The sequence below is a fragment of the Pleurodeles waltl genome, chromosome 11 (assembly GCF_031143425.1).
Source record: "Pleurodeles waltl isolate 20211129_DDA chromosome 11, aPleWal1.hap1.20221129, whole genome shotgun sequence".
In the NCBI taxonomy this organism is placed as follows: Eukaryota; Metazoa; Chordata; class Amphibia; order Caudata; family Salamandridae; genus Pleurodeles; species Pleurodeles waltl.
Window position 1 is genome coordinate 580430254 of NC_090450.1, and position 23776 is coordinate 580454029.

The 23776-nt window shown below is 45.5% G+C and overlaps 1 protein-coding gene across 3 annotated transcripts in view; it reads left to right on the plus strand.

Moving 5' to 3' along the window:
• Positions 1-2498: 2498 nt before the first annotated feature.
• Positions 2499-23776, plus strand: part of CHMP7 (charged multivesicular body protein 7) — a 125377-nt gene continuing 104099 nt past the window's right edge. For 2 of the 3 annotated variants that reach the window (XM_069214070.1, XM_069214069.1), the window contains exon 1: positions 2499-2609. The gene's annotated coding sequence lies outside the window, so the exon portion shown is untranslated. The remainder of the gene's footprint in view (positions 2610-23776) is intronic. The other variant, XM_069214071.1, reaches the window with a different exon arrangement.

Below are 23776 nucleotides of genomic sequence, written 5' to 3' on the forward strand. Positions count from 1 at the left end.
CAAAGTTTTAATGTCAAGAGAATTTGAATTTCATTAAAGAAACATGTTAACATTATCCCTCTCTAACCTCAGAGGTATTAACTTTAAATTTGAAAAAAAAAAGGGAAACAAGAAAAATGTTTAAAATAAAATGAACGGAAATTAAATATTACTCCTTTGGCATTCAAAATAGTATATGTATGTTTTTAGTTATAGAATGCTATTGAATTATGTTAATTATTTATAATATACTTTCTTTCTTTCAGATAATTTGCAGCAATTTCTGTGTTTTTTGTTTTGGTGGTTTCCTGTGTTCTGCCTACAAGGTTCGTTAAAGAAGTTTCACATCTTAAAAGAGGATGATTGTTCTATTTATGTATTGCTATGGCTCAATTCTAGATTATCTTTCTCTATGATGTAATATACTTTCAAGTGCTGGTGCGGTGGAGTGGCATTAAAAGATTAAAGCATAATGTTAGCTCCCGTGTCTTTAAGGAAATTCAGATTCTCTTGACATTAAAACTTTGAGAATCGCTATTTTGATGGAAAATATCCTGTCTGCAAAAAACAATGCGTACCAGAGGATGCTTCATTACATAAAAAAAAATTGCCTGCCTGATGTCCATTAAAGCTATGTGCAGTGCTTAATTTGAGCCGATGGTTTCCGGTGCGGGGCACTGGCACTTATTTTTAAGGGCTGGCACTTATTCTTCTGCCTTAAGCATTTACTGTGAGCAAAAGATACATATGGGAAAGGCGGAGGAAGAGAAAAATTAAAAAGCGTCACAAAGGAAGAAAGAAAGCTGCAAGGGTGTGCTGAAGGGACAGGGGGTGGCTGTAAAGGGATTAAAGAGGCCCAAGGTGGCTTCAAGATTATGCTGCCTCAGTATTCCGTGCTCGCACATTTAATTGGAGCAGCCGCATGTTTTAGAGGAGAGCTTTGAGTACTGGCATGTTTTTATTTACAAATTAAGCACTGCCTAGGTGGGTTGCAAAAGTCTGTTGTACTAAAAAGTGGGTTGTGGTTCTAAAAAGTATGGCAAGCACTGATCTAGTTCACTAGGTATAAACTAAATACCGATAGCATACCATATAGACTCGGACAATAAAATACCTACTTCATCCCTGTCTCATGTCACTGTCCATTTCCACATCACTGCTCCTTTCGCCTGTCAATATACCTTTTTTTTAGGGTCGAGCTTGCGTTGCATGCGCTTGCACATGCGTTTCGCTTGCGAGACGCTTTAGGAGTCAGAAAAGGGCTTGGAGCCCCGTTCACGTCACGTCAGTTGTCTTTCCTTGGTTCATGAGCTTGCCTGTTAAAATCTGCTTGCTTTCATCAGCGGCCAAGTACTGAAAAAATGCAAAGCTTGCTGTTTCCCGTCCGGTTTGTGGACTACTTTTTATATTTTGTTTGCAGCGCCATCTCGCTTGGCAGAAGTCGAGCACTTTGCATAACATCGATGATGTTACATAGTTAATTGCACTTTTGCCGGTTACGTAGACAATTGCACTTTTGCCGATAAGTTTCATTAAGAGTGAACTGTAGCAGCGCGATCGCGCTGTTTTTTATTTCAATGTGGAAAGAAAAATACGGTTGAAAGTTTACTACTGCTAATAGCTGTAACTCAGAGAAATGCAAGACCCTAGTGCATTGCAAATGCTTGTTATTACGAGCAATCACTGCACCTTTCTATACTGACCGAACACTCTCTCGCAATCAGTGCTTTAAATGGAAATACAGAAGTCCGGTTACTCACTCTTTAGAGTACCTGTTTGTTCCTTAGAAGTGCTGGTACTCTCCCTTTAAATGTATTGCAGCAGAACTCTCCCTTTCAGATTGAAGGAGCGCAGGTACTCAGTACCGGAGAGTACCTGCCAATTTACCTGACATATTACTGACTTCCCCTGCACTACTAACCTTTCAAAGGCTTGGTGATGGACAACGATTCTAGTATGTTACGCTCCAATCTCTCCTTTGCTTAAGTCCTGGAACACTCTACCGGCGGTGCACGAAAAATGTTCTCAAAGGGCAAGTGCAACCGACTACGAAAAAAATCCTAAACTAGCTCAACCCACACAACGGCGGCGATACTATATCACATCACTTTATTGTTATTTTAATAGAGCTGCTCGCATATAGTTGCTCACACAAATGAATCTACGAAAAAGAGCCAAGAGTTTCTTAGTTATGTGCACTCACTAACCTCCTCCCAATCACAATTCCTCTCTAAGGGCCACTACCCTTAACTCCTGAGAGAGAGAGATGATGCACAGATCTCCCTAAATCAATTAGGCAACTGTGACACGCATGTTCAACCACAAGAGGGTGATCCCGAAATATAGAAATTGTGGAAGATCTACACAGTCATCTTTCGCCATACCAAAAATAGTAGTTTTGGGTAACGAATGAGAGTTTTTGGTTCAGGGGTTTCCCGTTGCAGTCTCTGGGGTACTGTAGTGTTCAGGCCCTCAACGGGAAGGAGTTGTCCAATGGGAGCGTCTCTAGCTGCGCATGCGCACCAGCGCTCGTGTTAACACTGTACAACGCTTCCGGGAGCGGAGCTGGGGTTCCGAAAGCAATAACTCCGGACAACGAGTTTCCCTTTTGACACCACCGACAGGGTCTGGTAGGTTTAATCCTGAGGCGTGTTTGGGAATAGTGAAGGGTTGGGTAGGGGTCGTACTGGTGGACAGTCTGGCCACAGAGCTCAGTGTGTGGAAGCCCGACACTTAAACCGTGTATTCCAAGTCCGGGGGCAATGGAAAAGGCTCCAGTTACTAATGGAGGAGTGGGTACAGCATACATGCCAATAGACCCGATTCAGATGGGAGACTGTTTTTGAAGCATACAAATGGCTTCATCTTGCTGTCTCCCTCCTGAAATTTCCTCTACTTCAATAAAAGTCAGTGGGAGAAATTAATTCCCCTTATCAATTTCTTTAAAATCTCTCTCTTGCCTTTTGCTACAGATGCATCAAGGATCACTCATTGCTAGTGACTTCCACACGTGGAGGTCTCACAAAAGACAGAGTGTCACAACTGATGAGAAAAGCTAGAACCTTACTCCTAAAATCAACACTGCTCAGGGTACTGCAGAATGAAAATTCATTTATTTCAGACATTTATAAAGTGCACTGTGGCCATTCAAGTATCCTGGCGGTTATATAAGCCCACCGGGAGAGGGAAGGGGCAGAGAAAATACTATCACTGAAACAGGTCATAAGGGGTAAAAACTGCAATATGTGAAATATTACAATGTAAGCCAATATTAATGTGGAGGGAGCCAGGATTTCAGGGCTTTTGTGAAATGAAAAAGGTCCATCAAGGATCTGATGGAACCGGGGAGCGGATTCCAAATTTGGCCGCTCATTCAACGTGAGCCACCATTACTCTGAAAAGAACCAGGTTTTCAGGGCTTTTGTGAAATTCAAAAGATCTGTCAAGGATCTGATGGAATTGGGAAGCTAACTCCATATTTGGGCAGCTCTCACCGTAAAGGCACATCCACCATGTCTAGATTTTCTGACTTTTGGAATGCACACTAAGTTGGTAGAGGCAGAACGAAGGCACCTCCCATGAGAGTATCTTTTTAGTTTATTCTGTTGCGGCACATGGTCCTTGACATGGAGAACTTTAAAAACAAGACAGAGGGACTTAAAAACGACATGCTGCCGCAGCGTAAGCCAGTGCAGATTCTATGTCAGGACTGGAGGCTTCGGATTATGCTTTTCTCTCACTTTACTGTCAACACACAGCAACCAATAGAAACACATTAAAATAAAACTAAATTTCCCATAGTCACAGAGTCTCCATATGACCCCCCCCCCCCAAATCAGGGTCAGCCATCCCATTTACATCACACAGTCATTAACGTCTGTCCTCTTTCTGTGCTGCTTCACGGAGAGATAAGTCCTACCAATCCTGTATCTTGTGTCTTTTTAACTTTATTGACGTGACTGTTGTTTCTTTATCAGGTGCGGCGATTTGCCTTTAGGTGCCTTTTTCTTGTTTAGTTTCAATGGCGTTGCCGTAGCAACGGTCCTTCTGACTGTGGCAATCGAAGCTGGTGAGGAGCCTTAGGGGAAGCACAGCCTGGGCGGAGCAGTCCTCTTCATGCTGCAGCGATCGCGCATGCACACAACTCGTGTTTTTCGAGTTTGTGAACATGCGATCTGCATCAGCAGTGAAAGGACGTCTTGTAGCTCCAGCGCTCCCTGTCCTGCGCCCGTGGGGGCTGCAATAATTACTGACAGAGCGTTGCTCTAGGGGAAAGTGGGGCTGGGCTTCTCTGTTCACCTTTCTGCCGGTGAGGGTATGCTTAACCCTTTTGGCACCAGGGTCTTCCCCCCCTTATAACTGACGCAGTGTGTACTAGGATCTCTAATATTGATACTTACACTGCAAGTGTGGCCCAATATAATGAGGATGAATACTATGGGGAATATACTGGACAACCTGACCAGGACATGGAGGAACGCCTGGTGGAGGCCCTCGATTTTCATGTGCAAGACTCTGTAAATAAAGCTTTGGTAAAGGCCTTACGTCCTTTTGCGCAGCCTATATTTAATTTTGATCTCAGGCATTTTGGCGCAGGCTCGGGGAACCCCATCCCAGTTGAGGTCAATTTAAATGAGCCTGGCCGGCCAGATTTTGACCCTTTAGAGCACACCATTAATTTGGTGTTAAATGACTGTAGGAAGTTGGCTCTGTATGTGCTATTTCAAAGTAAGGAATAGCATGCACAGAGTCCAAGGGTTCCCCTTAGAGGTAAAATAGTGGTAAAAAGAGATAATACTAATGCTCTATTTTGTGGTAGTGTGGTCGAGCAGTAGGCTTATCCAAGGAGTAGTGTTAAGCATTTGTTGTACATACACATAGACAATAAATGAGGTACACACACTCAGAGACAAATCCAGCCAATAGGTTTTTATATAGAAAAATATATTTCCTTACTTTATTTTAAGAACCACAGGTTCAAATTCTACATGTAATAGCTCATTTGAAAGGTATTGCAGGTAAGTACTTTAGGAACTTTAAATCATAAAAATTGCATGTATACTTTTCAAGTTATTCACAAATAGCTGTTTTAAAAGTGGACACTTAGTGCAATTTTCACAGTTCCTAGGGGAGGTAAGTATTTGTTAGTTTTACCAGGTAAGTAAGACACTTACAGGGTTCAGTTCTTGGTCCAAGGTAGCCCACCGTTGGGGGTTCAGAGCAACCCCAAAGTCACCACACCAGCAGCTCAGGGCCGGTCAGGTGCAGAGTTCAAAGTGGTGCCCAAAACACATAGGCTAGAATGGAGAGAAGGGGGTGCCCCGGTTCCGGTCTGCTTGCAGGTAAGTACCCGCGTCTTCGGAGGGCAGACCAGAGGGGTTTTGTAGGGCACCGGGGGGGACACAAGCCCACACAGAAATTTCACCCTCAGCAGCGCGGGGGCGGCCGGGTGCAGTGTGGAAACAGGCGTCGGGTTTTCAATGTTAGTCTATGAGAGATCTCGGGATCTCTTCAGCGCTGCAGGCAGGCAAGGGGGGGATTCCTCGGGGAAACCTCCACTTGGGCAAGGGAGAGGGACTCCTGGGGGTCACTTCTCCAGTGAAAGTCCGGTCCTTCAGGTCCTGGGGGCTGCGGGTGCAGGGTCTCTCCCAGGCGTCGGGACTTTAGGTTCAAAGAGTCGCGGTCAGGGGAAGCCTCGGGATTCCCTCTGCAGGCGGCGCTGTGGGGGCTCAGGGGGGACAGGTTTTGGTACTCACAGTATCAGAGTAGTCCTGGGGTCCCTCCTGAGGTGTTGGATCGCCACCAGCCGAGTCGGGGTCGCCGGGTGCAGTGTTGCAAGTCTCACGCTTCTTGCGGGGAGCTTGCAGGGTTCTTTAAAGCTGCTGGAAACGAAGTTGCAGCTTTTCTTGGAGCAGGTCCGCTGTCCTCGGGAGTTTCTTGTCTTTTCGAAGCAGGGGCAGTCCTCAGAGGATGTCGAGGTCGCTGGTCCCTTTGGAAGGCGTCGCTGGAGCAGGATCTTTGGAAGGCAGGAGACAGGCCGGTGAGTTTCTGGAGCCAAGGCAGTCGTCGTCTTCTGGTCTTCCGCTGCAGGGGTTTTCAGCTAGGCAGTCCTTCTTCTTGTAGTTGCAGGAATCTAATTTTCTAGGGTTCAGGGTAGCCCTTAAATACTAAATTTAAGGGCGTGTTTAGGTCTGGGGGGTTAGTAGCCAATGGCTACTAGCCCTGAGGGTGGGTACACCCTCTTTGTGCCTCCTCCCAAGGGGAGGGGGTCACAATCCTAACCCTATTGGGGGAATCCTCCATCTGCAAGATGGAGGATTTCTAAAAGTTAGAGTCACTTCAGCTCAGGACACCTTAGGGGCTGTCCTGACTGGCCAGTGACTCCTCCTTGTTTTTCTCATTATTTTCTCCGGCCTTGCCGCCAAAAGTGGGGCCTGGCCGGAGGGGGCGGGCAACTCCACTAGCTGGAGTGTCCTGCTGGGTTGGCACAAAGGAGGTGAGCCTTTGAGGCTCACCGCCAGGTGTGACAATTCCTGCCTGGGAGAGGTGTTAGCATCTCCACCCAGTGCAGGCTTTGTTACTGGCCTCAGAGTGACAAAGGCACTCTCCCCATGGGGCCAGCAACATGTCTCGGTTTGTGGCAGGCTGCTAAAACTAGTCAGCCTACACAGATAGTCGGTTAAGTTTCAGGGGGCACCTCTAAGGTGCCCTCTGTGGTGTATTTTTCAATAAAATGTACACTGGCATCAGTGTGCATTTATTGTGCTGAGAAGTTTGATACCAAACTTCCCAGTTTTCAGTGTAGCCATTATGGTGCTGTGGAGTTCGTGTTTGACAGACTCCCAGACCATATACTCTTATGGCTACCCTGCACTTACAATGTCTAAGGTTTTGTTTAGACACTGTAGGGGTACCATGCTCATGCACTGGTACCCTCACCCATGGTATAGTGCACCCTGCCTTAGGGCTGTAAGGCCTGCTAGAGGGGTGTCTTACCTATACTGCATAGGCAGTGAGAGGCTGGCATGGCACCCTGAGGGGAGTGCCATGTCGACTTACTCGTTTTGTCCTCACTAGTACACACAAGCTGGCAAGCAGGGTGTCTGTGCTGAGTGAGAGGTCTCCAGGGTGGCATAAGACATGCTGCAGCCCTTAGAGACCTTCCTTGGCATCAGGGCCCTTGGTACTAGAAGTACCAGTTACAAGGGACTTATCTGGATGCCAGGGTCTGCCAATTGTGGATACAAAAGTACAGGTTAGGGAAAGAACACTGGTGCTGGGGCCTGGTTAGCAGGCCTCAGCACACTTTCAATTGTAAACATAGCATCAGCAAAGGCAAAAAGTCAGGGGGCAACCATGCCAAGGAGGCATTTCCTTACAATGACCACAAACATAATGCCTTCCTTAGTCAAGGGGCTGATCCAAGTTCGCACACTGCGCGCAATTCCACTGATGAATCTTCAGTTTCGGATTCCGAGGAGACTTCACCTTCTGATAAGTGCAAGGGCAAGCGCAAATGCAAAACGTGCCATTCCGAAAACTCTGATCCTTCTCCCCCTCCGACCAAAAAATCTCCTCTTTGACCCGGATATTATAGTGCATCCCAGGTCCTCAGAGTGGACTCCTTGTCATGAGGTGGCTTCTTATGTGCAATCTCATCTCAGAAAAGGTTTTGAAAAGGACGTTCGTAGTACGCTATGTTCGGAGTGTCCACGCCCACCTTTCGAGGGGAAAGTAGCGGAGACCCCTCAATTGGACCCGCGCATGGTGACTTTCTTTAACAAGTATTCTAAGGACCCAAAAAAAATATATTGACAGGGCCTGGCGTGGATGCCAGGACAACCTTCTGGATATTTCCGGTCCACTCACTAAGATTCTTGACTTAGCAGTCCAGGCCAAAGAGTCGCAAGAACTCATTGACCCGAACATTTTGTTGGAATGGGCCCAACGGGCCATTTACCTTTTTGGGAACGCTAACTGCTCTATCTCCACCGAATGCAGGGAATCGTTTTTGTTGCGTATTGATCCAAAATTAGCGGAATTGGCCTCGGCGAAAGCTTGGCTAGCTGCTAAAGGCCTTTTGTTTGGCGACAGGTTCATCAAGGATCCTGCTAAATATGTTGCTACCTTTTCGGCCTTAGACAAGGCCCAAGCCTCAATTAAAAAAGTATTCAACAGTGGCCTTTTTCACCAGGCTGGGCGTTTCAGGAGTCAATCGTCTGGCCGTTTCGCAGCCCAGACCTCTCGTCCGTATCAGAGAAGTCAAGGAGACTCAAATTTCCAATTTGACTCCAACTTCTATCCAACCAGAGGTCAAGGATATAGAGGCCGCAGTTCTAGAGGACCCCACAAAGGAGGATATTACAATCAAAATTCCTCTCAAACAGGTAACAATCATATCTTCTGGGGATGTTGTTCTGTGGGGAAGAGTGAGTCTATTTGCTCCAAATTGGTCTTTGATTACGCAAGATGCTTGGGTACTGGACACAATCTCAGGTTATCATCTACAGTTTTATTCAAAACCTCAGCAAGCCAAGATCCCTCCTCCTCTCAGTTTTGCCCATCAAGAGACAGTTTTTATAGATTAAGAAATAGAGGCCCTTCTTCAAAAAGGTGTGATTGTCACATCTCATCCTCACCCAAGAGGTTTTATCAGTACAATCTTTCTGGTCCAAAAGAAGGGAGGGAGTTCCAGTTTGTTTTCCGACATTTCAAGATGGATGGCATTCATCTTCTCAGAGATCTCTTATTGGAAGGGAACTGGATGGTCCGTTTGGACTTCAAGGATGCGTATCGGACCATTTCTTTTTTTGCCCCCAGTTGCAGATTCCTTCAGTTCTTTTGGAAAAAAACAATGTTACGAGTTTTCCACCCTTCCTTTCGGTCTTTCTTCTGCCCCTGTGTGCTTCACCAAGGTCATGTGCCCGGTGGTGATGCAATGGCTAAAGGAAAAGGGTGTACGTCTGATAGTTTATTTAGACATCATCCTCATCATGGCTCAGGAGGAGCGTCAAACTCGTCTCCATCTTTCTTGGACAGTACAACTCCTTCAAGACCTAGGGTTCATAATCAGTGTGGAGAAATCCCAGTAAGTAGCAGTGCAAATTATAGACTTCCTGGGCTTCAAGATAGACTCCGTCTTGACTCAACTGAAATTTCCTTTAACCAAGAGACTGACTATAAAGAAAGAGTTGAAGAAAGCATTGTCTGCTCATTCGATTTCCTTGAGGGTACAGGCCTGATTGGTGGGCCTCCTAGCATCGTCACTTTAGGCGATTTTCCTGGGTCCACTACACTATCGAGCTCTCCAGAGGTTGAACATTTTTCACCTTCACAGAGGTCTGACTTATTCCAAACTGCTTGTTCTTTCTCAAGAAGCCCGGATGGAGCTTCAATGGTGGCTGACTCATGGACGCTTGGAATGGCAAGGTGATTTTTGCCTTGGTTCCGGAAGTGATCATAGAATCAGATGCCAGCAGATGGGGCTGGGGAGCCAGATGTGGTCAGATGGAGATGGGGGTGGGGGGACGGTGGTCCCCAGAGGAACTTCCAACTGCACATCAATTGCTTTGAACTTCTGGCGGGCTCCTTTGCAATGAAGTCTTTCAAATTGAAATGTTGTATCTTTCTGAAGATGGACAACATTTCAGCAGTAAGGTACATCAACAAGTTGGTGGGGAACACGGTCTCAGATGTTGGCAGGAATTGCAAAGGATTTCTGGCATTTTTGTCTAGAACATCCGTTTTCCATAACGGTGGAATATATCCCGGGGAAAGTGAATGTGGTCGAGGACTGGAATTCCAGACATCTGAGGGATGCAAGCGATTGGCGTCTTTACCCCAGAATATTTAAATTTCTGAATCAGCTTTGGGGTCCATGCTTGATAGCCCTTTTTTGCGTCCCGACTGAATACACATCTTCCACAATTCTACAGTTGGAGACCGGATCCAAGCGCTTTCTGCTCGGATGCCTTTATCCAAGTGTGGACGGCAGGATTGCATTATGCCTTTTCCCCCGTTCTCCATGATTCACCGAGTTTTCTCCCAGGTAATTCGTCAGAGAGCAGAATTAGTTCCGATAACCCCGTGCTGGAAAGCTCAGTCATGGTTTCTGGGTGTGTTGATGCTATGTTGTGCTGCTCCAGTTCGAATCCTCCCTTCAGAGGATCTGTTTTTGGACCCAATGCGGAGTCCACACCCTCTGATTTTGGAGGAACAGTTGTTGCTCATGGCTTGGAGGATATCAGGGGATCATCTCAGGGCACAGGAATTTTGTAAGACTCTAGATTTTTCCTCTCTCAATCCTTGGCACCTAGTACCCATAAATGATATGCCTTCGCCTGGAGGAGATGGTTTGATTGGTGCAGTCAGAGGGTTGTGGATCCCTTGGGGGCATCACTGCAGATGATAGCAAATTTTTTTGTCTCATATAGCGGCACAGGGTTTAGCATACAGAACGGTGAATAATTTTAGGTCAGCTATTTCAGCTAAACACCCTCACATTGATGGTAAACCCGTGGGTGAACACCCGTTAGTCTGAAAATTAATGCCTGGTGTTCGTATGGTTTAACCTCCTCTTCCAAAATATTCAACTCTTTGGGATGTCAATATAATTTTGACATTTTTGGTGGCTTGGCCGGCCAATAAAGGTCATTCAAGGAAGCAATTGTCAGCAAAATTGACCATGTTACTTTGTCTAATATCATGCAGGAGAGTCTCTGATGTAAAATCCTTGGACATTGCAGGTAGAGTTTTTACTACTACGGGAGTCTCTTTTCGCATTTCTAAGCGTACAGAATCAAACTTAAAATGTATTAGTTATCCTTCGTTTAGAGATAACTCTAAATTATGTGTGGTAAATTGCTCAAAGGTATATGAATATGAAGATGTTACTCAAGAATTGTGAAGGGACAAGCAGGCAATTATTGATTTCCTTGCAAAAGCCTTTTGGTCCTGTTTCTTCCACGACTCTTGCGAGATGGGTCAGATGGTTGTTGCAAGAGGCAAGCATTGATACCTCTATTTTTGGGGCTCATTCTGTTCGTGGAGCTCTGGCCTCCAAGGCTTTCAATTCAGGTTCTAGGTTGGAAGATACCATGACAGCAGCTGACTGGTCATCAGATTCTACTTTTAAATTGTTCTATCGAAAAAACATTTGTTGATGTAGCTTCTGGAGTAATCGCTCAGCTTTAAACTAGCATAATCCGAAGCCTCCAGCCCTGACATAGAATCAAAAGGTTTCTAGCTTTCGTGACAAGAATTTTCAGTTCTATTAAGGACACGGAGACGAGGATTATCCCGCCCTGGGTATCTAGATTATGTTGCAAAGTATTGTCACTAATATCAGATTGAAATGTTTGTTGTCCCACCCGATATTTGATAACGTGGAGTAGTAGTTTAGGATGTTACCGCTTTATTATCTTTTTCTAGATGAGAAACATACTTGATGGACACGTTTGGGAAATCTTCTTCCGATCCGGAAGAGGGTGAATCGATTCCTTTGCTCAGGTTGCGAAATGTTCCAGCTTCCTTGTTAGGAAGACATCATTTGGTTTGGGATTTCAGCACTCTTGGTGTTTGGTGCGTTATTCTAGTCTACTTGGCATAGACGTGCAAAGAAAGAGGACAGACTTTAATGACTGTGTGATATATAAGGGATGGCTGACCCTGATTGGGGGGGTCATATCGAGGATGGGAAATGTAGTTTTATTTTAATGTGTTTCTATTGGCTGCTGTGTGTTGACAGTACAGAGAGACAAAAGCATAATCCTTGCCTCCGTGTCCTTAATAGAATTGAAAATTCTTGTCACGAAAGCTAGAAAAATGTTGATCTTTCAGCACCATAGAGGCAGATCAATCAATCAATCAATCAGGAATTTGTAAAGCGCACTACTCACCCATGAGGGTCTCAAGTCGCAGAGGGAATGGGAGGAGGGAGTGAAAGGGGGTGGGAGGTGCTGCTGCTGCTGCTCGAACAGCCAGGTCTTGAAAAGTTTCCTGAAGGTAAGGAGGTCTTTGGTCTGGCCCTGGTGGGTGGGAAGAGTGTTCCACGTTTTGGCGGCGAGGTTCGAGAATGATCAACCGCTGGTTGTAGTTCTGCGGACGCGTGGGACGGTTGCGAGGGCAAGGTCGGCGGAGCAGAGATGCCGGGTCGGGGTGTAGAAGGAGAGCCGTCTGTTCAGGTATTCTGGTCCGGTGTTGTGCAGTGCTTTGTGAGCATGGATGAGGAGTTTGAAGGTGATTCTCTTGTTGACTGGGAGTCAGTGTAGGTTTCTCAGGGGGTCTGTGATGTGGCAGTGGTGGGGGATGTCCAGGATGAGGCATGCAGAGGCATTCTGGATGCGCTGCAGCCTCTTCTGGAGTTTTTCCGTGGTTCCTGTGTAGAGAGTATTGCTGAAGTCCAGTTTGCTGCTTACGAGAGCTTGGGTGATTGTTCTTCTCATTTCGGTGGGTATCCATTTGTAGATCTTTCGGAGCATGCGGAGGGTGTTGAAGCAGGAGGAGATGGCGTTGACTTGCTGGGTCATGGATAATGAGGAGCCAAAGATGAATCCAAGGTTGCGTGTGGGGTCGGTGGGAGTCGGACCGGCTCAGAGAGTGGCAGGCCACCATGAGTCATCCCATGAGGAGGGGGTGGAGCCGAAGATGAGGACTTCCATCTTGTTGGAAATTGAGTTTGAGGCAGCTGCTCTTCATCCATTCGGTGATGATCTCCTGGGTCTGTTTACAGCCATCTTTGCAGCCGCAATCTGGACTCTGTACAGTCTCTTTAAGAAGTAATCAGGTGCACCTAACAAGAGGATATTGCAATAGTCCACCCTGCTCAGAATAATACTGCAAACAATAAGTAATTTAGCAGAGGGAGGCATCAGCTGGGGAATCTTCTAAAGACCTCAAAGAAATGAAGTTTGTGAAATGAACAGATTCAGAAGGGGTTAGCCCTGCGTCAGAAGGCCAGAACTCAACGGGAAAACATTCAGGACTTAATTTGCAGAGCAGCATAGAAGCTTGGTTTTGTCCCCATTAGATTTAAGGATTTGAGGTTGAGCCAACTGATGACATCGTTCATACAGTTTTGAAAGTCAGTCACAGATGTTGATTGGCCTTTGTTGAAAGACAGAATTAACTGTGCCATCTGCATAGTTCACCACACTGAAATTGTGGGATTTAATGAGAGTAATCAGAGGCCTGAGATAGATTTTAAATCGGACAGGACTCCGAGCTGAGCTTTGCGGAACTCCGTGATCCAGGTTCTTAAAATCGGGGCTGTAGGGAGAAAAAGCAACTGCCTGAGAGTGATCTGATAGGTAGGAGCTGATCCGTTTGTGTGCGGTGTCACATACTCTGGACAAAGCAAGATGACCAAGGAGCATAGTGTTCACTGTATTGAAGTCAGCTGAGAGATCTAAAAGGACCAAGGCAACAGATTGGCCTCTATCATTCCACATTCTAAGCTCATCCAGTGCCATGAACAAGGCTGATTCAGTGCATGGTTCAGCTTAAAGCCAAATTGCTTTCCTTTGAGGAGAAAGTTGTCTTCCAAAAATTGAGACAGTACCCGGCAGACAAAGCATTACAGGATTTTAACTAGAAATAGCAAGAGAGAGATAAGCCTACTGTTACTCAGGACCCCTGGGTCCTATGGAGGATTTTTAGCACAGAGGTCTCCATTGCCTTCTTCCAGGCTGACTGAACAATGCCCAGTTCAAGAGACTGATTGCAGAGTTGCATTAGTGGTGCAAAAAGTTATTCTGCTAACTTTTTCCAGGCCATGTTAGGTAAAGGATCTAGAGGGGAGCGAGAAGAGCTAGAAATTGCAATGGAGAAAAAAAGATCCTCCGTAAGAGCCTCAGACTGTTCCAACTTATTCTTGAGCTGAGGAGTGTCCCTACTACTAGGGAAATCTGCCTTCAGAATTGAGCCAGTTGGCAAATGAGGGACACTGATAGACTCAAAGATCTTACTGATCTTGTCCTCAAAAAAAGCAGGGAGTTTATTACAGAGCTCCTGTGAGAGAGTTACTGCTTGGCCCACGCACTCCAGATTGGAGATGTTATGCACAATGTCAAATACCTTTTTTGCTTTATTAGGGTCAACCAATCTCTTTTTTTGTACTCCTGTATTGCAATTTGTAAGACGTTTTTATTGTCCTCTTTATAAATTCAGCACCACCTCCTTTCAAGATCTTATAGGATTTTTAATGTGTTTAAAAAATGTGTTATACTAAGGGGCAGAGTGTCTGTGAGGGATTTTTAATCTTTTTAGTGGAATACTTCATCCAGAGTCTCCACAATACCATTCACATAAGCAGTATAATTCCCATCCACTGTGCTATCCATGTTGTCTACTTTCAGCAGGTTAAAACGCTTGCTGTGTAATGGTTTATTGAATCTGGTCCAGGCTCTGCCAATAACTTGGGGTGCCTACGCAATCTTAGGTGGGCTGGGTTCGCCACTATAAAGAAAAAAGGTAACAAGTACATGATCAGTCCGACAGAGAGGAAAGAGGGTTCCGCAGGTAATTAGCCTATCTGTTGCAAAGAAAAGGTCAAGGGTGTGACCACCTTGGTGTGTAGGACCCTGAACTAGTTGCTGCCGACCTAGTGCTTGGCGAGCTGTGTAGTTCCTTGGAAGCAGGGGACAGATCCTCCTCTGCCCACCAGTTAAAATAAAATTTCCTAACACTAGAAATCTCACGTGGATGAAGGCAGGCCAGATTAGTAGTAATTTCAATCAGGGGTAGTAAGTATGCACCGGAGGGGCCTGGAGGATGGTAACAAAGAATGCCAGAAGCGATACATCCTTTCACGGTTTTAAGGGTGAAGCCCAGCAATTCAGCGCCAGATAGCTCGTTGTTGACAAGGGTAACAATGTTCCAGCTCTCCTTGAATATTATCCCAACTCCTCCCCCCTTTCTGTTAATATGGGGTTTGTGATTTTTTTTTTAACCAGGTGGGCACGCCTGGCCCAAGTCGATGACTTAAATAGTGGTGGTCCAAGTTTTGTTGATAAATAATATGTCCCAGCTGTTGCTTTGTAGCAATAGGTTAATCACTAAGGTGTGTTTCACCAGCGAGCTTGCGTTAAGCAGGCCACACTAAAGCGAAATCGGCAGAGGGGGCTTGTAAACAACACTGGGGCTGGGAATCACTGGGGCTGAGGTGTGTTTCAGCAGGGACCTGGCATTAGGCAAGCTACACTTAAACGAAGCTGGCAATAGGGGCTTATCAATACACATGGAGAGAGTGTGTGGGAGAAAGGGAAAAGAGGGGAACACAACCGTACTCAGCTCCCAATATAACTGAAAATACACAAAAAGGAGTACGGGGTTCTTTTATTACAACGAGGGACAGACCTGTGGTGCACCAGTTGTGCCACCAGATTCCTTGTGGTCCTCTAGTGGAGGCGGGGTATCACTGTGATGTGGAGCTGCAGTAGGTCTGGAGAACAGGGGGGAGTTTCCTTTACGGACTAGGTGGTCTCACACACTATATAGTGTCATGCTTCATCATATAACCACCTAGCCCCACCCGGGTAGGACAGTGCCACCTGGGCGGACTCAACCTCACTGTTAAAGGAACAGGAGGGAGTGCGTAAATCAATTCTGGGTCTGGAAATGAGGGATCCAGCTAATCTAAGGAATAAAAACACCTAAACAGATACCTGTGTAAGTATTTTAATAGTAGGGCCTGTTTGGTGTGATTAAAAGTGAAGATTGGGACACCTCTGTGAGAGTAAGGACTCACAGGGTCACCTATCTAAAGAGTGAGAAGCCGACATGTTTCTGCCCTCAGTAGTGAGCTTAGGAAGGTCTCGGGCATTCATCAGGGCAAGGGATCCCTAATACTTACGCTAGGAGTATGTGAAAAACACTGTACGGTAGATAACAGTTAAAGAAAAGAAGCAAAAGAGGGGTCCTACCTTGCCAGGGAACTACCTGGAGGAGGCCTTTGGGGTATAAAACAAATCGACAATGAGGGCTACATTGTGACACAGCACTGCAAAGCAAACCACAGCACACGTGAGGCAAATAATCATGCAACAAACAGAATTACTGAGTGCAAAAAATAATCATCACATATAACTTATGGACAGTAATCACATAAAACTTATGGACAGTAATGCTAAGAGGGTAAGTGGGAAAATTCTTACCCTGTCCCTAGAGGCTACTGGCCTCTGGTATCCAAGAGAGGGAGTGTCCCCTTATAGTCAGACACTAAGGTTCAAATTAGGGGGAAATGGAGAAGGACATAAAATAAAATACACCAAAAACATGAATAGCCTCTGGAGTCCAAAGGCGAGGGCTAGTCGTAAGAAAGTCCACCTGTTAGGGGTATAGCTAAATAATAGCGCTTTACCTAGAGAGTGTAAAAAGGGGGGGGAGCACGGGGGGGAGAGTGGGGAGAGAAGGGGAGGGCGGGGGAGGATGAGGAGAAGAAGGAAAAGAAACAGGAGAGGAAACAGCAAAAAAAGAAGAAGAAGAAAAGAATGAGGGAGCAGGAAGCACAGGAAAATCTTATCTGTGTGTCCAGGAGTTGCCGAATCACTAACTGCATCAAAGGAGGCGCTCACTGTGCGCCTATACTGTCCCCTCCGTGGACCGCTTGGGTAAAGTGGTCAGGGAGAGACGGGTTAATATAGTAGGAACCGCCAAAGTCAAATGATTGCAGGTGGAGAAAATCACCGCCGCAGCCTGCGGTCTGGTCGTTAATTGGACGTTGGGACCGGAAGGAGAGCTTCCGTGTAGGAGCCGGCTCGGCCGGCTCGTCGTTATTGTGCTTCCTGGGCGAGCAGTGTCAGGAAGTGACGTCGGCCTCGGGGATGCCGGGACAAGTAGTTCCCCGGCGACCTCGGGAACGCAGGGACACGTAGTTGCCCAGTGGCCCGAGGGCTGTAAAAATGAAGAACGGTGGGGGGGAGGGGAAAACTGGGAGTGGGGGAGAAAAAAGGAAAACAAGAAGGGGCGGAGGGAAGAGAGGGGGGGAAGAAGGGAGAAAAGAATGAAAAATAAGCAAAGACAAGAAAAGATAAAAAATAGAGAATTAAAAAATAAAAAATTGGAAATATAAACAAAAAACATAGACAAAATAATTATATATATAATAAAATTATATATAAAAAAGAAAGAAAGGGAACAAGGAAAAAAGGTATCTGACACATTGAAGCGAAAAAGCACAAAGGAAGGAGACACAGGCACAAGCAAGAAATCAGAAGCAGGGAAAGGGGAAGGAGAGTTTAGGCAAGGACGGGTGGGCAGAGGAGTGGGGGAAGACCGGGAAAAAAGAGGAAGAGGTAAAACGAGAGGCGAAGAGAGAGAACACAGGGGGAGAAAAGGAAAAAACAGGGGGGAAGGGAGAAAAGCTGGGGGAAGAGGGGCTTAGCAGGAGGAAGAGGGGAAAAAAGGGGATGAAGAGGGGAAAGTGGAAAGAAGAGGGGGTGGATAGGGTAAAGGAAGTGGATCTGGAGAGAACAGAGGAGGCACGGGTGGGGGACGACCCGAGAGGAGGGAGACGACAAGGATGGTGGGAAGACCGGAATGGTCTAGTAGGCAAATAGCAAGGACCTATTTGTGAAGAGAGAACCAGGGTATCCCATCGTTCAGACCAACAGTGTCTGTGCGCAACCTCCACACCCAGCATTGTTCAGCCCAAAACAGTTTCTGTGACATGTTGAGGGTTGTGGGGGGACCGTCCAGGACAGGTCATCCAGGGAATGGTTCTTCAGGAGGAAGTGACTGGTCAATTTGATGGCATCGTGTTTACACCGGATCGTGCTCCTGTGTTCGCAGATCCTAGTGCTGACCTTTCTGGTGGTCATGCCCACATATTTGAGTTGGCAAGGACATCTGATCAAGTAAATCACATTCTTGCTATTACAGTTCGTGAGAGATTTTTGCACCCATGGGGGTTTGAAGTCTAGGTTAATGGTAGTGGATTTAAGGGTTAGACGACACACACTGCAATTGCCACAAGGGTAGTGGCCTGCTGGGGGTGGTAGGTGTCAGAGTGTAGTTTGTCTGGGGTGAGATCTTTCTTTTGGTCTTGTGTGTACCACTAAGTCACGTATGTTGGATGCTCTCTTATAGGCATGTAATGACTGATCCCTGTTGTTGTTGCGTGCTCTCTTGCGAGCCCTGTTGACCAGGTGTGTGGGATAATCCTTTGCTTGTAATTTGGTGGCTAGTTTGTCAGCATGTTTGCGGTAGTCTGCTATAGTCGAGCAGTTCCGTCGTAGTCGTTGGAACTGTCCTACTCGGAGGTTATCTTTCAGAGCTCGTGGATGAAAACTCTGGAATTGTAGCAAATTGTTACGGTCCGTTGGTTTGTAGTATACCTCTGTAGCCAGGCCACCCTCATGTTCATAAATGAGAAGGTCTAGGAAAGGAAGCTTGTTCTCACCTATGGTCATGGTGAAGTTCAGGAAAGGGTTAGCCCTATTGAGCCAGATAGCAAAGGAGAGGGCCTCTTCCTTAGTTCCCGTCCAGACCAGCAGGATGTCGTCTATGTACCACTTCCAGAGTTTTATCTGCTTTCGGTGCGGGTTGTTGTCGTGGAGGACCACACGTCTCTCGAAATTATCGACATAGAGGCATGCCAGACTAGGGGCAAACGTGCTGCCCATTGATGTGCCTTGTGTTTGCAAGAAGAAACTTTCTTCTAATTTAAAATAGTTCCTTGTGAGAGCAAGATGCGCGAGGTCCAGTATGAATTCGGGGGGGGGGGGGGTTGACTCACCCCTATTGGCTTCTAGCAGATTACTGATCACTTCCAGTGTGGCCTCCTGGGGGATGTTAGTATATAGGGATTCCACATCAAGAGTAATCAGGAGTTCTTTAGTCTTATCAAAAGATATCGATTCCAGCAGTAACAGAACATCGGTGGTGTCCTTGAGATAGGTAGAGATTCTTTTCACTAGTGGTTGTAGAAAGAAGTCTACAAACTTCGACAAGGGCTCTAATACTGAGCCGATTCCGGACACTATGGGTCTGCCTGGAGGGCGAATCCTTTCTTTATGTACCTTAGGCAGGATGTAGAAGTAAGGGATCTTTGGGTTAGCCTGTACTAGAAAGGCTGCCTCATGTTCAGTGAGCCAGTCGTTCTCCATACCTTTAGCCACCAGGAAGGAAATTTCTTCTTGGATATCAGGAGTGGGGTCCCGGGCAAGACGTTTATAATGTTTAATGTTACCCAACAGCCGCTCACACTCTTCTCTGTACATCTTTTGTGGTAGAATCACCGTTGCTCCGCCTTTGTCGGCTGGTTTTATAATAATGCTGGGGTCAGATGTCAGACAGTTCAGGGCCTTGAGTTCCTCCTTGCTCATGTTGTAATATACTCTGTTCGGTGACTTTGTGAGTCCATTAATCTTAAGGGACACCGACTTCTCGAATGCCAAAACCTCCGGCGGCATTTGTCCCGCTGTTGGACAGAAGACAGATTTAGGACGTAGTCCTGTGTTCTGTTCAGGTGCCTCAAATTCTTTGCCTAGGAAGAAGGTCTTAAGGTAAATCTTGCGGAACAATCCCGCTAGTTCTGTTCTAGTTTTGAACGGATCAATTTGTGGTGTGGGTACAAAATTTAAACCTTTGTTTAATGCTTGGGTTTCGAGCTCGCTCAACGTCAGATCGCCCAAGTTTATGATGTTGTTCTTATTGTCTGTATGGTCATTTATTGCGTTTTGCTCGTCCCTGGGGTGGCCTCTCTTAGCGGTAGGTTCTCCGTGGTGTCCTCTCTTGGGCGCCACTGAACCTCTTTCCTTTTCCCTTTTCCTCTTCCGTGGCATCTGTCTAAAAAAGGCGGTGGTGGGTCGGGAAAGGACCATTGGACCAGGTGCTGCAAGAAGGGTGCCTGGTATTGAGTTGGAGGGCCATATTGATTGGGCCACCCCCATTGTTGGTTAATATACGGAGGGCAAAGGGGTAGCATTGGTGGGTAGTTCCATCTACCCCGGCGTTGCCTGCGCCGCCAGCGGCGTTGCTGTGTATTCCCTGAGGTCTCACTGTCATTGTCTGAACTAGTGTTGCTACCCGACGATGTGTCAGACATGTTATTGTTGGTTTTGGCTATGTAATCGGGTTTGGTGTAGGGGTACACCTTTTCAAGGGAGAATCGGTTCATATCTTTCTGGAATTTTGCTATCTTTTGCTGAGTGAGATATTCTTTGTATTTCTTCATATTCCTATTCACCTCCTCCAGTTTCTTTTTAAAGGAGAGAATGCTCACCCCTGACTTCAAATTATTTTCACTAGTTTTGATCTGAATTAGAAGGGCCTCAGATAACCTGGTTGCTGTTTTTATGATTAGTATGAGCTAGTCACGTGTACACATTGGTAACCAAGAGCAGGGGCTAGGTGGTCATATGATGAAGCATGACACTATATTGTGTGTGAGACCACCTAGTCCGTAAAGGAAACCCCCCCTGTTCTCCAGACCTACTGCAGCTCCACGTCACAGTGATATCCCACCTCCACTAGAGGACCACGAGGAATCTGGTGGCACAACTGGTGCACCACAGGTCTGGCCCTCGTTGTAATAGGGGCTTATCAACAACACTATGAACTCCCAATGGGGTCAGGATATATATAGGGGTGGGAAAGGGATTAGCAGCCAGCTTACCTATATCCAGTAATTCCTCCCTGGAATAGCAGTTTCCGGTATGCAAGTTAATTTTTGGGTTGATGGAGAGACTGACAGCATTGCTGGCACTGTGCGCGAACGAGCGCAGATGGGCTTGCTTACCTTTGGCGTGTTGGCAGTGCGTCTGCTGTGCAGTTGCAGCAACTGCTCCATTAAATATTAAGCTATTCCCCCTCCCACCCCAGGACAGCTAGACTATCATCCAAGATGGTGGCCGCAGGTGTCCTGCTCTAACAGGTGGGAACACTACAGCGCCAACCACCTGACACAGTGTGGGACTGTGCCAGTATGAAAAGACAGCCAAAATAGTAAAGGCACATACTAAAGTAAGTTTAAAGTGCCTGTGCAAAATGATTTAAAACAGCAGCAATGCAGTAAAGTCATAAGCAGCGTTTTACCCCGTGGGAGGTCTCGGTAAGGCTGCGCGGTTGCAGCAACCGCTCCATTACATAGTAAAATAGAAAATCAGTTTCTGGGAGCTATAGGGGGTGCTGGAAGCCATCACATAACAGATGTAGCCCTCGAACAAATTCTTCCTTTGATGGGAGGAGTGGTTTGGTCTTATGACTAGTGCGTCGTCATTACTTAGTTCAATAATTAATCTGGGCGCTGGCATATACCACCCCTTTTGTGCAATTGTAACCCAGAAACCCATGTTAGGAATGTTGTTGTTGTATATTGCTTTCCCTCTGTTCTATGTGTTCCTGCTCCAGCCTGAGTATGATGCTGCATGGAATGTTTCCTATATGCAGGGCAGGGACATCCTATGGATTTTCAGGGCCCCGGGCCAAACATATTTTAGAGGGGGCCCTGTTCAGGTCAGCTTTAAATTCATGATCCAGTTTCAGCTCTTTCAGTCGCTCTTTGGCCAGGTCACTGACAGTCACACTGGTTCAAATTCTAAATGTTTACATCTAATATTCAGGGATAGTACATGGTCTTTTAATATTATAGTACAGCATCAGATAACTAATTTCCTGCAAATAATCTCTGTGTCAGCCTCCAGTTTCTCATATATGAGGTCCCCTGTTTTGAACCATTTTTATGGCTGTTGCATGAAACATAAGCAGAACATTAATCTGCAAAATGTCTGTAATAGACTCTCACATACCACCCATGTTACAAATAACTCAAGTAAAACAGTATTTTTTTTAACAGAGCTTTTTAAGAATTATTCGCATTCATCAGGGCAATACTCTGCAGAACAGAGGTGGCTCTATTAGGGGGCCCTCTCAAGGGCTGGTGGCCCTGGGCCCACTTTACCCATGCATTAAAACATCTCTAAATTCAGGGCCACTGGAATAATGTGATTCAGCGGCCATAGCGATTTTTGCATGATTATGGATTTGCCATATTTGACATATAATCCATCATCTGCTGCATAATCTGCAGATTTAACACAAATAAATGTTTCTAGTCCCAACAGATCAAAAGTTGCAATAATGTGGTGACTAGGGTTCCTGCACACCTGAAGGCTTGCCCAAAGGTTGACTAGTCATCTTACAGTAGTTTATTGTTGTTTTTGGGTATTAAATTGGTACTACCCAGGTGATTTGTTTTCCAGAAACTGTTACTAAGCGTACAAATGACAAAATAATGAAGTAGTACTATCAAAAATATGTGCTGCATTATGCTGCATAATTTGTCTCTTCCAGCCACATAATTTAGTGAATCATGCCACATAATCTGGTCGTCTTTTGCCGCATAATTCCAGTGCCCCTGGTTTTATGTCACCTGGAGAGTTATTCTGACAGTTACACCAGTTGAGACCAGAGACTGAGTAGGTACTATGCATGCTCCTTGTAGGTTATCTTATAAATATCTGCATGTAACCAGCAACTGATCCTGATGTTTCCTAAATGTATTCTGATCTGTGAATACAGAAGCTATCTGTTTTTACAAGAGAGTCCAAACTCTTTACTGAGTGCAAGGGAATTTATAACGGTTATGGTGTAAAGTGTATTCATTTACATTTTTTTTATCATTGTAACAATGTTACTTTTCATGTTTTCATTCAAGTCAATTCAATTTATTTAGTTCACGATTTGGAACTCCAAAGAGATCCACATATACAAAAAATCATCAAATACATAATACATAGAATGAAAATAAAATCAAAGTAAGATAAGAAAGCAGAGTTATCTATAAATTTCGGTACATCCAAAACTACCCAACAGACATGTATTACAGTACCATTACCGTTCAATACTTAGATATATAAAAGCGACAATCATAAAAAAAAAACTTCTTTAAAGTGACTTTGATTCTCAACCCCTTAGCCTATTTCACAGTGATGATCCTATAAAGTGCATTATAATATGTAAAAGGATAGATAAAAAAAAATGCGTTCTTATACATCCCCCAAATTATAATAAGATCAGTATATATTTAAAAATATCTTAAAATCTAAAGGTCTTAGATCAGAGTAGATCCTTCCATGGCATATACAAAACCTCTCCTACTGAGTGAGTATCAAGATGGGTTATCTGTAAAATTCAATACATCCAAATTAATGCCCAATAGACTTATGTTACAAAATGAATACCATACCATTCTGCTGTATATAAAGTGCATCAGTCATAGGATAATAACTTCTGAAAAGTGCCTACGAATCGCAACCCCGCTGTAGGAAAGTACCTTCTTGCCTGGCATGTTACCCCCATATTTCACTGTGTATATATGTTGTTTTAGTTGTATGTGTCACTGGGACCCTGCCGGCCAGGGCCCCAGTGCTCATAAGTGTGCCCTGTATGTGTTACCTGTGTGATGGCTAACTGTCTCACTGAGGCTCTGCTAACCAGAACCTCAGTAGTTATGCTCTTTCATTTCTTTCCAAATTGTCACTAACAGGCTAGTGACCAATTTCACCAATTCACATTGGCATACTGGAACACCCTTATAATTCCCTAGTATATAGTACTGAGGTACCCAGGGTATTGGGGTTCCAGGAGATCCCTATGGGCTGCAGCATTTCTTTTGCCACCCATAGGGAGCTCTGACAATTCTTACACAGGCCTGCCACTGCAGCCTGAGTAAAATAACGTCCACGTTATTTCACAGCCATTTACCACTGCACTTAAGTAACTTATAAGTCACCTATATGTCTAACCTTTACCTGGTAAAGGTTGGGTGCTAAGTTACCTAGTGTGTGGGCACCCTGGC